This window comes from Trachymyrmex cornetzi, unplaced genomic scaffold (assembly GCF_001594075.2).
Source record: "Trachymyrmex cornetzi isolate Tcor2-1 unplaced genomic scaffold, Tcor1.1 scaffold266, whole genome shotgun sequence".
NCBI classification, from domain to species: Eukaryota; Metazoa; Arthropoda; class Insecta; order Hymenoptera; family Formicidae; genus Trachymyrmex; species Trachymyrmex cornetzi.
Window position 1 is genome coordinate 245,153 of NW_017297334.1, and position 17,648 is coordinate 262,800.

At 36.1% G+C, this 17,648-nt stretch overlaps 1 protein-coding gene across 1 annotated transcript in view; it reads right to left on the reverse strand.

Moving 5' to 3' along the window:
- LOC108761830 (uncharacterized) overlaps positions 1–17,648 on the reverse strand; it is a 154,483-nt gene that overhangs the window by 14,523 nt on the left and 122,312 nt on the right. The window lies entirely within an intron of this gene.

Below are 17,648 nucleotides of genomic sequence, written 5' to 3' on the forward strand. Positions count from 1 at the left end.
GCTTTCAACGAAATCCGTTCATCCGGAATCGGAGGGAGGTGAATTCCTGCCCTGTCCCTCCCACCCCGCCTTTTCGTCATCCCGCACGTTCAACGGCGTACCATGCTAAAGACGAGGGTTTCCACTTCGATGGAAAGTTGGAGAACCCGCTAACGTTCCTGCCATCGTGTTCTCCCGATTAATGTCTCTCCATTCTCCTTTTTTTTTTCTTCTTGCATGAAATCGCTTCTCGTCAAGCCGCGGCGGCAAAGAGCGAGCCCGTCGAAAGTATTGGCCGAAATGGCCGAGTTCCGGCTTTCTTAATGGATCATTATCGTCGCGGAAGTCGTGATAGCGTCGAAAGTAAGTTATTCGAGTGAATCGTACGGTAGAGTGATTTGTAAGTGAATTGTAAGAAGTTTGTCTAAACTTTCATCAATGTAGGCGACGACAGATTGATGTAGATTGAGGTGTAGATATAGGTCGTCTCTGATATTACATATGACGTTTTACAAAATATAATCTTTATAAAGCGCGCATTTCATATTAACAAATCGTAATTTATATAGAAAAAGTAAATATCCTTCGAAGTCACATTAGTCACGACTTATAAAATAATTTAGCAATAAAAGCTGATACAATTCTGATAAAATTATTTACTCTCTTATTGAATTATTTTTAAAATTTATTTATTTTCTATTCAAACGTCAGTTGAATCGTAATAATCTTGTGCTTAATAGTTTCTTAAGTGATAATAATCTCAGTAATAACATAATTCTCGATTCAAAGCGTTATATGCGCACCTGATGCCAACATGCTTCTAGAAGATAGTTGTTGCGAAGTTTAACAGCATTCGCGTCGAACCAACGGTAAATTACACAGAACATCTCGTATTATATAGATTATTAAGCCAACAGACGGTAGAATACGTATTAACATTTCAATCTCGAATATTACGTACGTTCGGAATTGCTTGGACATTCGAAATAAAACAATAGATATTTCTGTGCCCTGGGCTTATTCATTTTCTGGTAACACAAGTAGAAAAAGGAATACTTAGAAATGCAAAGACATTTGATTTGACGTAATTACGAGAGTAGTGCAACAGAGAGTTTCCAATTTATCTTCTCAAATAACGATCAGTACTAGGCAATAATGAATTAGATAGAAGATGACTTCTAATCGCGGCCAATCAAGCGAAGCCTAACAAAATTAATTGAGTGAACTTCGTAATAGAGCAACTACAATGTACGAATGATATTATAAAAATATAATAATCTACGATAAAAATATAATAATCCTCCTTAAACTTTAAATTAATTTAACTTTGTTAAAAAGTTTTTCAAAGGCGAGCTAAGTATAAAAGCAGAGACTTCCCACTGTTTCATCATCATATCATAAAGTTCATTTTTCGATTAAATATGCACAGCATGTATAATTTTTTATTACAGTCTATGTCATATTATAAGTAAAAAGTGAATGAAAATCGACGCAAATATTTATATGTATATTGCATTGTTTGTACGTATGTCAAGTTTAATGCTAGTTGCAACAAAGAATATCGGTGAAAACATGCGAGTATTATAGGAACGCTTGCTGACTTCACATTTTCTCAACTGAGGAATTATGCAATTCGCGCGATCCAGTGTGATATATGGCGGAACGCGCAAAAAAGAATCTCGACCAATGATTAATGGCCGAGTAGCATTGATACTTATCCCCCGACGCGCTAAGAGTGCGTCCAGCCGAATATAAATTCCGCTTTTTAAACAGCTACCCGTGAAATTCAATCTCGGAGGGGAGCGAAAGTGATTACAGCGGTTGAATACAGATTATGAGAAGGCGGTCGCTACGTCATATTTAAGCGCTCCGGATTTTCTTTGTAAGCATCCAAAGGAAGGCTATATCTCTTTTCCCACCGGCACACTTTCGTGTCCTGCGCGATGAAAAAATTAAAAAATAAAAAAGAAGACGTTTGAGTATACCTAACGGATCGTGAAATTTTCTATTATGAGATTAAATGCGCTAGTCTTATCGAAGAAAAGATCCACTCTAATATTACGTCGCGTGGCGTAATCAAAGCTTTGATACGACGCCATCTTTTCAATATAAGATCTAATAATATTCTGACGCGAGTTTGAAAGAAAATTTGACTGATCTTGCACAAGGTTGCAAAAAGTGGACGATGTTCCAATTTGTTCTTAAATCAAACTGCATGATTCAACAAACCAATGGTTTGCAAGTTCGTAAAATCTCGCTAAAACTTTTCTCTCGATCTTTTAATTGCTTACTCTCGTCAAAAGTTTCATGGATGCACTTTTTTTAAGCCGCGTACTTTTTTATTTCAAGATTCTTTAGCAAATTTGAAGTTAATTCTTTAACGATCAAGATTTTTTCAGAACTTTTAATTTTCGATACTGTATCTTTTTGATATAGCTAAGTCTCAAATTAATATATAAGTTAATAAAGATATACAAAATTATATAATTACAAGTTTAAAATTATATTAGAATAAGTTTACTTAAAAAATTAAACAGACGTTGTCAGTACATTTGCTTTTTTCGAAGTTTAATTAGAAAAACTCTTTAAGTTCATTAAAATCATAATTCAAGCTAAAACAGGTTTTCTGTATTTATATTTCTTATGAAATTACAGTTTAATAAACACATTCATTGTAATTAGATAATTATAATAATCTTCAAAGATATATTTTATGAAAATAATTTGCTTAAGTATTTAATAAACAAAAATATTTGTAGTAAATAAATGTTGCAAAATATTACCTAGATGGATTTAGAGAAAATAGATATATAAAATTTATCTTATCAAGAATGCGGAGATAGAAACGCTAACGATGTTTACTTCGCATGCTCAACCGCATTCTCTAGAATTCCCGCAGTCCCGCAAAGCCTACATAGGTTAAGATACATGTAACTAACACCACGTGTAATCTAAGTTAAGTAATCAAGTGAGAAATTCGAAACTAAATTAAAGTGAATGTATCTAGAATACTTTTGATAAGATCACGGGGAAATTTACAGTTTACATTAAACAGTAGGTAAACAATTAAGTGAAAATATCGTGACATCAATCATTTTTATTTCCATTCTCTTAAAATAGAATATTTGAAGACATTTGTATAATAATAAATATATTTTGTCACAATGCTCTTTTTGAAATCTTACAAATATAAAATGTTATATCTTAGTTATCTTTTAGATTATAAATGAATCATGGCGAAAGCAAAATTCTCAACAAGATTACAGTTTTATTCAAGAGAGATTTACTTAAAATTGACTAAGAAATACGTTTATTTATTTTTATTCTTGCAGAAGCTTAATTTTACCCCGATCTTTTAATCTTTAATATTAATCTCTAAATTAGATCGCACTTTTTAATCTCAAAAGAGAAATTATTTTCACATTCATCAGATAGAGAGAGAGAGAGAGAGAGAGAGAGAGAGAGAGAGAGAGGAGAGAAAAATACTATTAGACCGTTGATTCAAAGCTTTTTTTGCAGAACAGCTTGCATTTTCTAATTTCATTATTCGTCATCTGAAAATGGAATTCTTTCTTTCCTTGCTTTTCAAGGCGCAGATTACCAGAAATACAGCAGGAAACCCGCTGTGCAGCAGGCCATTACAGAGCTCTGCACGGTGCGAACACGACTGAGATATGAAATCTCAGTAATGCACATTTAATTGCACGTGTAGTACTTGTTGAATCGATGCGCGCATGTATCTGAAAACCAATATATTCGATTGATATCGCGAACGTGAAATCCGATTGATATCGAGGAAATACGACTATCTCCATGGGGACTGAAGCAATGCGAAAATAGATAAAAACATCTTCGATGTACGGGTTAAATGAAATTTTTATAAAAAATTATCTAAAATAGATATATTTTATCCGCTAAACAAAAAAAAGCCTGTTTTTATAGTATCTTTCATATTTTAATCATAAATAAATGTGCGAGAGACTGCATAAGAATATAAATGGCAAAAAAATAACTTTTTGCATAACTCTCTATTGAACGAGATCATAAACAAGATAAAAAGCACACGGATTAAATTCTCATACAGTTTAATTAATTAAAAAAAAATTGTGAAAACATTTGGAATTTTACGCGGCGATCGAAGAGAATTGATGAAAAGTTGGAGAATGTATGACTCACAGAACGACAGAGGCGACGTTGATGACGACGACGACGACGACTGCAATGCAGTTACATGAATGGCTGTTGATGAACGACGTGGTTTTACGGTGTACCGTGATAAGGCAAGAAGTGTGCGTGTACTTATCATAACCATCACCGGTATTATACACCCTATGGCGCACTGCGCCGCGTGTGCGTCGCGTGTCGGGCGGTTTAACCTAAACACCCTGCGCAATGCCCAACAATACACAATACCACGTCGCGCGTGCTTAAATGCGCCTCGAAATCCACTGCAGTTCGAGGCGCATGCATCGCATTTAAGGGCGTAGCCATGCGAAACCTCTGCGACAAGACGCGGATTTATGCACGCGACTATGTCGGCGCGATGTGACGCGAGAACGGGATACTTTTGACCTCGGTTATTCTGTGTGAACCTTACAAGTCTGTCCCAGGCACCTTTGAAGTGTCGCGCGGTTTTCGGTGTAACCGCCCGCTTATGAAATATAACTCTCGACCGCGCTCGCGTAGGTTGACTCATTTACGCCGGGGGCTCGAAATGGGGTATTACGAGAAGTCTCTTGCCCGTTACGCCAGCTGCGTACTACTTCCTCTTTCTTTTCCGGAACAATAGTCCATGATCTTTTGTATCTCGTATATATTCGTTTTAATTAGCGGTAATTTCTTGAATGGCATACCTTCGAAATAATTCCGCACCGTATGTTGAGGTAACAACGTGTGCTCTTATTAAATCTGAATTCCGAATGCATGAAACCTCATAATATTCTCGCGTGAATAAGAATACGAGTACGTTACACGATATATTAATAGTATTATTATCCCAAACATTGCCTTTCTCCAATAACTATAAAAATAATATGAGTGCCTCCTAATAGAATCAGAATATTAAAAAATTTTTTTTAGTACTACATTACATTTTTCCACTTGCATATTACATTTGATATTTTATGAGAACGTTACTTGTTAATTACTTTTAATCGTATTAATTTGTACGCTACATGATAATCGTTTTAAATTATGATAAAGGCTCACATAATAAAGATTAACTGCGAGATTTCCGTCTAAAAAAAGTAAATGACGAGCATCCGTCCGATGAATATGTTGAAGCGTGACAATGCGAAACTTTTGCAGAATTTCAAAGTGATCTCCAGTTTTGCCGCTAAGCAACAAATTTTCATATACGCGGCTATCTCCTTCCTTCCGTAAGAGACGGTATTAGATACGCGATGGGCCGAGTTTCCCCGGAAAGATCTTGGCGCAGCATGCATGCAAATCCTGACCGCGATAGTAGTGCAGATAGCACACGAATCTAGATGCGGAAATATACGTGTATGTGTGTATATTCGTGTATATATGTACGTAGCCATGGATACCATGAGCAGTCCAATTTCTCCCCAGTTGCATTCGACCGCTTTCTTGCGTTCCTCGAGCGACTTCTACGTTGCACCGAGATTCGACTGGTATTTAAGCGGCGTTTATCGCCAGCGAGGGAACTCTCGAGGGCTGCAGGGGGATGGCAATGGTATCGAATGAATCAAACAGAGAGAGAAGGAGGAGCTGGTTCGGCGCGGCTCGAATGGGACCGGTGCTCTTGGCGAAACGTGCGGCGGGAGAAAGAAGCCAAAAGGTAATGCCTCGAAAGCAGAATCGATCTTATAAAGGATTCCACCGGTATCCTTTTACAAGCTTCTCTGTCTACGGCACAGGATTAGTCGGACGTGTCCGGACTGTGGCCTGTCTGTAACGAACGGGCTTCACAAATACGGCGCGTTTGCTCCATAGTCTCCAACGAGGATCCATCCTTCTTGAGCATGGATACGCGATTGAATTAGATGTATGCAGATATCGCAGAGGACATCGTGTATACATGACACGAAAAGGAACCGGGAAAGAGATACTGCTATCGACCTTGTTCCTATCCGCGCTCGTTATTGCTATCGAAAGCGACGCGGACTCGAGGAGGATGTTGGGCGATATCGAGAAAGGAAGAGAGCCGTTTTCACAAGCAGGCAAAAAAACGACGTCGTAGTTTTCCGGCAGAAAGGAGAAATCAAAAGGCACAACTCGAACATCAATGATCGTTTCGAGAGAGAAATCTTCTTTTCGTGCGGAATTTATTCAAGCATACTTTGCGAATCAATCGACTGTCCACGAATGCTGCGACATGGATTTTCTTGTGATTCAACAATTTCGTGAATAGTACACGCTTTTATGTTCTCTGATGCACCTTTAATCTACTATGAAAGATAAAGTGAACGTTACGTTCATATTATCGTTTGCGTTTATTATTTCATTGTAACTAGTCTCGGTAATTGATAATTTAATTCGATCGATATCAAAGAGGTGTGATTAAAACAGCAGGTAAATGGGGGTTTGCAATAATGATTAATAATAGAGCGTAATTGACACTGTCGCTCACGCATATCTAGTGACGTATAATGAGGGTGAAATTCTACCTGTATACAGTTGATATCGATGTTTGTTACCTAACACGTGAAGCAAATTCGCGTGTTTGTATGTAATACATGTTTACATATATACATATTGTATATCTTTTTGCCACATATATTTTTCATTTCATGTTTTGCATTCAATTTTGCTTTTCGTCCAATTCTGAAAGTTTACGTAATATTTTTGCACTCCACGGAGTTCACGTTGCACACAGATATGTCGAAAGTTTTCGAAAACGCGCCCTTTTTGTTGGTTATGCAAATATTTTGCCTTCCGTAAAGTTTTGAAATACTTAATTAAACGTCACCCTTTCGATAATATCGGCAATTTTTTTACCCCGAAATATTTTTTTGCTCAAGCTGAAAATTAAAATTTTGTTGCGGTAAAATTCATTTCAAAGATCACAAATTACATTGTATGTTTGTGTTGTTCATTATTTACAATATCGAGACTTAATTAAAGTTTTTAATATATATTTTATATACTATACTTCTTTGTAGCAAACAAAAACGTTACTGTTTCAATATTGAAAAAAGCCGCCGTTTCGCTTTGGTTGTACCTACGAAGAAAAATTTCCGCCTTTCGTAACCCTTTGTATTACCTTTTACAAACTTAATGTATTCTCGGTTAGGCTGAGTGTTATAAAACTTGCCATTACTTCACGCTCAATTAGGAGAAACAGTGTTCCTTAAAATCGAAATACGCAAAAGGAAACTGCAACTGGAAGATAAAAGAATCGAGAGTATCATGGCGCATTAACTTCAACAACGTTCGGCGCATTTTTAGCCATGCACGTCAACTGATCAGAATGAATCTTCGTTTTCCTCCGATCCGATCACTCTTCTTTTTTTTTTAGTCATTCAGCGAGCTAGTGAGCCTCTCTGTTTTATTTCACTTCCGTGTTATTCGGCGCGCATACGTTCGGTCGATGATCTATGGGACAGGTCTGATCCACCGACTGTGCGGAGTGACGCGCCTACATGCGGTTGCACACGCGAATACGATAAATCACGGCGAATATGAGCTCGGAACGCGCACGGGGTGCCATTCGAAACAGGCCGAACGTCCAGGGCAAACGTTTGCAGTTTCTCTCGGACATCGCGTCTCTCTTGTATACGCTGATCGATGATTCTGCAATGACAGTCGCTGCTTGCTGTTAACAGATGCAACGTCGTGCTTCAATTGGGAAGTGAAGAATCGATCTGATGAGCACGATCGACATCTTACGTTTGTTCCATCTCGAAACCACAACATCCAGCTAAACGCGATTACACTTCCATGACGTATTGATAGTAATAAATTTTTGTGCAATAACGACTAGCGTCTTTATTCCACATTGTGAATAAACTGGATTTTAATTACAAAATTCTCATGCATATATTTTCTTACTTTCACACAAATTTATTTTACTAATTAATTAACTGAGTTTCCAAAGAAAACGTACTCTTATGGTTAAACATGATATCTTTGAATCATGAGTTCTTAACTTTAATCCGAATTATTTTTTAAGAGAAGTAATAAATGTAGTATATAATGTGGCATAGTAGAAGATATTTCACTTGGCATTTCTAAACACAATGGAAAATGTGCAGAATAAAAAGATAGCAATGGTAGCTGCGACACGTCGCTGAGACTCTACAATCTCAAGTGTGATACTATGGTATATTCGTAGTAATATCCGTCCTTCGGACTTCTCTTGTTCATGCAATTTAGTAGAGTATACAGAGTGTCCCAGACTCGCCGGATGTCCTTTCAACAACAGATACCACAGATCAAACAAGAAAACAGCGGTTCCGGCAATTTCGAGAAATCAGTATCGAGTGATGAAATTACATGAAATTGGAAAATAGAGATTTACGACAAATTTTTTTTTAAGAGTCGTAAGAATAAAAACAAATAGACAAATAAAACATGGATATTTATTATTTATTAATTATCAAGATAAAAATTAATTCTTCCAAAAATATATTTATTTAAAAATTTGACGTTAAATTTATAAAAATATGTAATAAATGCTTCATTACTGAAATTTGATATTGGAATTTAATATATTGGAAATAAAAGTACAATAAATAATAGTCTGCCAATAATTTCATAAAGAAATGAAAAAGGTAGCGTCCCACGTCAATCTATAATTTATTAGCGTCTCGCGTCAATTTAAAATTTATTTCGTTTTCGTGAGAAATTCAAGTAAATACATTTAAATACGAAGAAAAGATCATGTCTGGGATATTTTACGCATCAGTTGTAAGACGTTAACAAAGACTCGTTAACAGAGTGGGCACAATGCACGCATACTACATAAGTGCTTACTAGATATGTAAAGGGACGTACATGCTGTCGAATTGTGGGGTCGCTCGATCTTGTACGAGGCGAGAATACTAACGGTAATTGTGTTAACGAAAGCTACGAGAATTACATATGCGGGCGCGTAGAAAGCAACCGTAAAGAGCCGGGTGTGTAGCGGACGAAAAGGATAGAAGGGAAAGTATGTGCTTTCGGGCGGCTGTCGGAGTGCCAGTACTCTTCGTTTCCGAGTTGTGAGCCACTCGAGAGCTCTCCTCCTTGCATCCTCTTCTGAATGAAAATTGCGCTGCGTGAGAGTACCATACAAGTGCGGAAGACTAACGGAATTTAAGCAGGTATATTGCATCCTGGCGTCTTGTTCGACGAAGAACGTTTACAGCACTTCCTGATTATTCTTTTGCTGATGCGCGCTGTCTGTCATTCACGTCGGGAAAATTTATCGAGATCACGACTCAGCTGAATTACAGAATCACGAATCTTTCATTTTTCGTTATACAGCATATTCTTTCTTTCGATCACCATCAGATCGATCGTCAAACTAAAAATTATCGTATGACGATCGATCTGATGGTGATCGAAAGAAAGAATATGCTGTATAACGAAAATGAAAGATTCGTGATTCTGTAATTCAGCTGAGTCGTGATCTTACTAAATTTTCAATAAATTTCAATGAATTCTTATAAATTTTGTTGTAACACTTCGGAATAGTATATCGTTTTCACAACACAACGAGAAAAAAATGTTTAATTAATTTATTAACTCTTCGTCTCTGCAATCTGGATCTTTTTTAAAACACGAGCGAAATTTTATCAAATTTCTCTGAAATAAATAAGGAGTCCAGTTCTCCTTCTTAAAATATCTTATAAATATCTTGTATTTATTTAATAATGTAATAGAAATATTGACATAAGTAATTCTAAATTTTTTTATATTTTTTGAAGCCTAAACCAATAAAAAAACTCAAGCTGGACAAAAAAAGACTCAGATTGCAAAAGGAAGGAATATAAATATGATTGACGAATCAATATAAATTGATTTCCAAATACGCATAGATCAACGGTGCAGAAATTTCAATAAAAAAATTGAAGGGGAAATGCTTTTTTTGTTAATTAATGATATTGTATTTAGATAACAAGCGCAATCTTCATCAATGCAAATCCTATTTACCGAAGCAAATACTATGTTTAAATGGTCACTTGCGTTCGAAAGAGCCATATATGCAGTGCTATCGGGCGTACTAATCCATAACAAGAGGGCATTATATGCGTCACTGTTGATTACTTACGCGACGTCGAAGTTACTGACACCGTACCCAATAGGAGGGGCATATCGTGTCACAAAGGTCAACAACTTCGATAGAAGGTCCTTCTAATCCTTCAAAGGATTTAGCTTGCGGTTAGCGGTGATCCCAGTATACGATTTCGAGACTTAGTAATAGTTGCTTCTATACCAATTTAACCAGTAAAAGAGAGAGAGAGAGAATTTGCACTAAAAAAACAGATTTTAATTAAAATGAAACATAATCATTGCTTTTTCACGATTTCCTGCTAACTTTTGTTCTTCCTAAATGATCGTACAAGCTTCGTTTATCTTCCATGAGTAAATGAATGGTCACTCTTTCGAAATTAATAAATAAAGAACTTTATAAAGACGATGCAAAATTTTTTTCGTGCCGCTTTAAAAAGCCATTTTGAATGTTGACCGTCACAATATTCGGAACGGTTGTAGTGATTTTACATCGCTAAATATTTTGCGGATCTTTTGTCTCTAGACTTTGATTGATTTTTGATGTTCATGTCTTTCATGGCTATATGGATTTTTATCTGTTATTCATTGCCACTGGAATTGTCAACCATTTCCAATTGAATAAGAAGATTGAGTTGCCACTCTGTCGTCTTGCCATGAAAAAATGAGAATTTTACAATATACGTTGAGACATACTGATGATGGCCCGGAAGCAGGCCGAAACGTTTATGCGTAACTAATTTATACTATATTTTTCGACAATAAATGATTTTTATTTTCGCATTAACAACCGCGCAAAAAACTCTCATTAGCCCTTATTTGTTTTTTGACATTCTCGAGAGTTTAGTTACTTGTTTTATTTATTTTAAAGAGAGAGAGAGAGAGAGAGAGAGAGAGTCTCAAAAGAAGTTTAGCTTAATTGAATCGCAATGTAATCGATACTCGCGATTCTTTTCTTTCTTACTTTGTAAAAAATATTTCATTCGGTTTAAAGCTGTTTTATTATTATAAACACAATCTTTTAGAGTTTCATATAAAATAAAAGTGCGAAAGAGTCAATATTCTTTTTAAGAATATTAACGTTTTAAGATCTACACATTTAACCCGAGAATTATAGTCATCTGGAGTGTTTTTATATCCCAGCAGAGAGAAAATGTAAACTGTTGTAAAATATTGTTTCATATAAATATTACTCTATTTTTTCTTTTTAAATCATTATTTTTTACTTGAATCTTTAAATATGTTATTCTATCGAAAACTCACAATAAAAAAGCGTTACATTAATTAAAATCTTTATTCCTCAGATACTGTCGCAATAACCTACAAACTCTCTAATTTCTTTGGAGTGGAATCTCACTCATTCTAAAGTAAAAATTGAAGCCAGTCTTGAAAAGCAGCGTTTCAATATTTAAGAATGAGATTCACTTTAAAAGTTTTAGAGAATACCATACTTATTCGGTTTAATATTTGTTTGGTTTCTATTTATCTTATTTATAAATTTATTGTGATTAATTTCCTACTCATAATGTTCTCAAATAATGATAAATCGAGAAACAATCAATAATGGATATGCAACATATTGTTAATAACAATGACTTTAATTAGGATGTAAAAACATTCTAGATGATCGTTAATATAAAAAAAGTCAGATGACTATTCCCGGATTAAACCTAAGCCGTGCTCTTCGAGCATATTTAAAAATTCAAACTTTTGTGTTTACTTTCGGCCAATTCCGAAATAATTCATAATAAGTCAAAGGAAAATGTAACTTCCTCGCAGTAATTCGACTGATCTCTCTTGTCGCATAGCGTAATATGCGTTTCAATATTGAAGCAGTATCCATTATGAAGCGTCAATCTTCTTTTTACAACCCTGAAGCTGTGGTGTGCATACTTTATGGTCGGCCAATAAAACATGATTTTCGGGGAGGACGTGAAGTATAATCGGTCGGTACGCGCAGTGCGTCGCGCTTTACATCGCGCGGCAGGCGGCGGTAGTAAAGAGAATACGCGAACGTCGACATGCATAATTGCGTTAGCCGTGGCAGCGGGGTTCCAGGATCTTCCAGTCTGTTTTGAATTCATGGGCGTCGTTCAGTCGTACCCCTGCACCGTATTCGGAGAGCGGTGAAGCTTTGCCCCTATTACGCGTGTACTTGTCACGAAAGGAAGAGCCTCTCTCGCGTTTCGCCGAATCCCACGTGGGTTACCAGAGATTTATACGAATCAAGATACTCCAGCGTGATTGCGAAAGCCCTGGAATCTGTGAAGATATATCTTAGGTGCGAAGAAGAAGTACGTTAGAATACATAGGAGGAGGGACCAAGGGGGATTCTTACTCGTAGTAGAGGTCGGAAAACGAACTCTTCGCCTTGATCCCCTGTCGGGTTACAGCTCCGCCGAGCGATTCGTAAGATTCGCAATTCGCATTTTCTGACAGGATTCTAGCGGGTGCGCGTAAAAACCCTTAAGTGCATCCCGACAAGTGGCCTCGCTTGATATGCACGAGTACGGGCACTCGAAATTTGGATCTGCGAGAGGCGTATCTACGAAAATCCTAGTCGAGAAATCAGTTTCTCAACGGCATGAAGATTACAGCGATATGCGGGGTATACGGTACACTAATCTACGGTCGCGTTAATACTTAACGAAGTAGTTTCGAAGTGGTGTTTACAGCGTAATGTCTTCAGCACACTTTGATCAAACAGCTGCTCGCTCACATTGTACGCGCAAGGCTAAGAGATCTTTCGTTATCTCGTCTTTTTACTGTTTAAATTAAAAGCAAAAGATGTAAGGAACAGATTAATTATAACTAAAATAAAATAATTCATTAGAGATATTTGCATCCTTTGAAGTTATAAGCTGTCATTAAACTTTATACTATTTAAGAATTTCTCTTTTAATAAAATGTCAAAAATAAAAGTCTTGGAAAAATTTAATTTTTTATAAATATTATTTCTTGTTTGTTTAAATATAAAAAAAAAACTTTATACTTTTATTGCGTGATAAATGTGCTCACACAAATAATGTTTATAAAAAATATTTGTGCACGTATATAATCTTCTTTAGCAAAAGATTAATTTCTTGGAAAGTTTTCTAGAAATAATGTTTATAATCTTTATAAATGGAAATTTTAAATAGTTAAATCATTATTAAAAATAATATCTTAGATTTTGCTCGCATTAGATGCTTTCCAATTTAATATCAGAGAAAATTAGAACTTTAATGGTAATTGTTTTATAAAATCCTAGGAATAAATCGTTTAAACTTTTTGTCACGAGTGAAAAATTAAGAAGTTTACACAACTCACATTTCGGACATTAATATTTTATTTTTCAATTAATTTAAAGTAAGCTTTACTTTGTATTTAAGAAGAAATTTCATTAAGAGTTTAATTGCTAAGATAATTAATGTTGAAATTTGACAAATTGCCAGTCTTTCCATCAAATTTTCTCTAGAGTAGATTGACTGAAAACCCATCAAAGAATCTGCGGTTGAGAGATGGAACGGTTAGTCTAAGTACATATTTTAACGACGGTTTCTTCAGATCTTTCAAAGTCGAATTTCCCTTTAACGCAAATTTAATGAGAAATCATTACTGCTTGTCGTAGTTTCAGAATTTTCAATATCAAATATTTTAATAAGTAAGAGCCTGAAACTAAAAACCTTATTAGATATAATTCAAACCAACTAAAAAAGACTTATCATAAAATTTATCTTTATTGATTCGTATTAATAATAATAATAAAATAAAATAGAGAGAGATCAATAAGAAGAGAGACTGCAGTTTCTTTAAAAATATAATTTCCTTATTTTATTATATACGATGCAACGATGTATAAAGTTTATAGTTAAATCGGCATTGCATTTCTTTATATTAACTTCAAAGAATTAACCCTTTGATGTCACTTTAGGTATGGCATAGTCGACTGTTTTTTTTTACAAGTTAGTACAATTAAAAATTTTTATTTTCGTAGTTTGTAATTTTTAGTTATATTTCAAATATGTATACTATTTCAAATATTTATACTGTTAATTTATTGAAAGTTTTTACACGTCTAACATTGATAATAACCCGATCGGAGTCGAAACGCCGTTTGTTTTATATTCATTTCTATTTATTTTTGTTTTAATTTGTTTTAGCGCTTACTAATACTTTTGCTTAGCACTTACATTTTTGTGTTTTCACTTAGTTTGTAGCCTTCTTAATATATATTTAATTAATTTATTATCTGAACCATTCACATCATGCATTTTTTTTTACTTTATATATGTTATAACTTTTTAATAAAGATTTATCAATATTTTTATAAAGACTAATAGACTTTTTTTAAATAAAAATATATTTTGCTTGTTACTGTTATATTTCTTAATTTCTTTTGGCGTTTATTGAACAAAATTTATTGTATGTTTACTTTTATGCGATATTTTTGCACAACATTCAGTGTTATATATGTGACAAAATGTATAGCGTGGCACCGAAGGATTAATTTTTTTTTGTTAGTTCTTAATTATAGGTAGTTGCGTTTAAAAAAAGCGATGCATGCATATAATTAATCTCTTTATATGAAATGCGTTCAAACATTTGTAAGAACAACCTTAGTTCGCCAGTAGCTTCTGTCGAGAGTCGTCGAGTAAATAGCCCGAATGGGACTCGTCTCAGTAAATATGTCTCCCGATACGTCACGGGGCTTTCGCGTTATACGGCATCATTTATAAGATGAAGAAGACGGTTATGGAACAGGAGTAGTGATAAATATGTCTGAAGCGTCTAGTTGTACGAGTTTCAGCTCGAAGGAGTAAAATCAGGCCGATGCATGCAACGAATACTTGAGCATTCACGATACACATGCCAACGTTATTTACACTATCAAAATAGTCTGCAAACGCCGGAATTGAAAGAAAACTGTTCTACATGATGTAATAAACACGTCGATGCGATGAACGCGTCCGTCGTTCTTATCGATAAATCACTGGTTACCAAAGAACGTCGAGTGCACGAAATTTTTCGTTACAGAAAGAGTTCTTACGAACTGTGATACAGTGAGATAATATAAAGGTACTAAAAACGGAGATGTCAGGGCAACGAACAAACGATAGTCGTTATTACCATTGGCTCCTGTCGTAAATGCGCGAGGCGGACGCGCGTCCGCAGTATATTAATGCATTCTGCCGCTCTATTTATGATCCACTTCCACCCCAGGAGTCGTTTACTTTCAATTCTCGGGTGTTCGATTAATTTTCGTATCGATGGCGCCCGGGAGCTCGCCACCGCCGTCACGCGCCACCGTGAAATTTATGGCCCACGGATTTCGCGAACTTCGCCTCGGGCTATGACTATCGCGATCGCGGAAAAATCGGAAATCCGGCGCGTTGTGCCGAGCGGACGGGATATTTAAAAGCGTCTAGCTCACGAGCTATTTGCACTGGAGCCGCTGTACGTACGCGAATGCCCAGAGGCGAGATACGTATCCCCGCGAAATAACGGCGATTAAACTTTATGGGTCCCGGACAGTGCCGAGGGCATCTCTCTCTTTTGGCTCGATCAGTGGACACGGAAACCTGAAGCTGATTGCGGAATGTGACACTGCGCGAGTCCGATCGTTATTAATACCATTGACCGTTCCGTTTCTGAAATATGGTTTGCACCGTCGTTCCGCGTACAGTGACAGCGAAACGGTGCAACGGATGGATTCGAAATGGAGTAAGGAGCGAGCAGATACATATGATCGATACATCGTACGTCGATATTTTATCCGTGAAATATTCGTACACGACGTACGGATAAAGTTAAATTTGCATTTATATTCTACAAAAGTGCTACCTTTACTGGATTTGCCGTGATTAAATGGACAAAGTTAAAAATAGGAAATGTGCAGACGAGATTTCTAACGATAATGGAAACGATCTCAATTTTCGATAAAGAATATCGTGCGGTTTTTAGCAATAAAATTTTACGTAATCCTTGCGATACACCAAACGAAATCGCGTATATACGTCAGAGATCTTCGCGAGACTTGATTCACCGATGCAGGCGGTTATCCACTCCGGCTTCCGTGTACGTCCATCGATCCGGATGTCGTCATCGTTCCGGGCAGATACATTCCCCGCCGTGGATATTATTCCCTCCATCATATAGATATGTGGATACGCGTGTTACAGTGTGCGAGCGTATTCCCGTGCATCATCTCCGGGATATAGCCCAACTGTCGCCCGCGAATCATACGGCGGTGCTGTCATCGCGACCCATCCGGTGTAACCCACTTTTCTACCCAGAATTCTTTCCTCCTCAAATGCAGTAGGCGTAAAGTATTAACCAATGATGAGAGTGGCGACGGCGACGGGGCAAAGTATACAGGTTTGAAGATATCGAACAGATATTGAGGTAATAGTCAAGAACGGTTATTGCTAGAGGAAAGTAGTTAAAATAGTCCAAGGACATGTCCATATAAAATAATAGGTAGTAATGAGTATAAGATAATAATAAGCAGTGAGCGTCATGTATATTTGAGAGGACTGTTTAATGATCTGCTAAAAGTTAAGTAAAAAAATATCTCCGCTTTGATAGAAAAATGACACAACTCAAAATTAATAATTTTTTTAAGGAAGTAATTAAAATTTTGAATTGTGGATTAACTTTTAAAGAATCTTTTTAAAAAAAAATTATAACTGCAAATAGGACATTTTCTTTCATTGTTTCAGCATCGACAATACTCTTTCATCTGACAAAAAATGTTTTTTTTTTCCTATAAACAATTATTGAACTAGATCAAAGGACAAACAATTTATTTTTATCCTCTAGCGATAAATGGGGATGAGTTACAAATATATCGTTTTTTTTTTTCAATAAAAAATATATGTCTTTACAGTTTTTTCATGTATTTCGAAAGTACTAATTTTTCAGTTGTGTTATTTTCCTATTAAAATGATATATAATCACATGATGTATCTTCTAATAATTCGGGAATGATTTGTTACTCGAATGCACCATCCTGGAATTACGTAAGAAGGGGTGCGCTATATTGGGAAGAAGTCAGAGTTCCAAACTTATATTAAAACAATAAAAACGGAGGACACGTTGCGTCATCGGAACTCGGTGCCGAAGGTATTCTCCTATACGTGATCACGTCGCGATTTAGCGTGTGACCTAGTACGATCGCAGATGTTACGTAGCCGATATACGTTTGTGACATTCTGATGCGCAGAAGAACAATGAGATCGACTAGATCGATACAGCGTGTCACATCGATATCCCTACAGAAGAAAAGAATAACAATACGCGCGGTCTTCCTGTTCCTTCTTTTCTTGTCTTGACATCCTTCCTGCCGGGCCGCGTTCCCCTTCTCTTCCGGTTTTCCTCGAAAAATTACGAGTACGTGTAACTCGGTTGCGACGTGTAACGCGTCGTTGACCCGATACCGGAAAAGACATTCCAGGCCATTGGTCACAACGGCGCTTAAGCGACGTTCTATCTTTCGTTGGTGTGTGTCA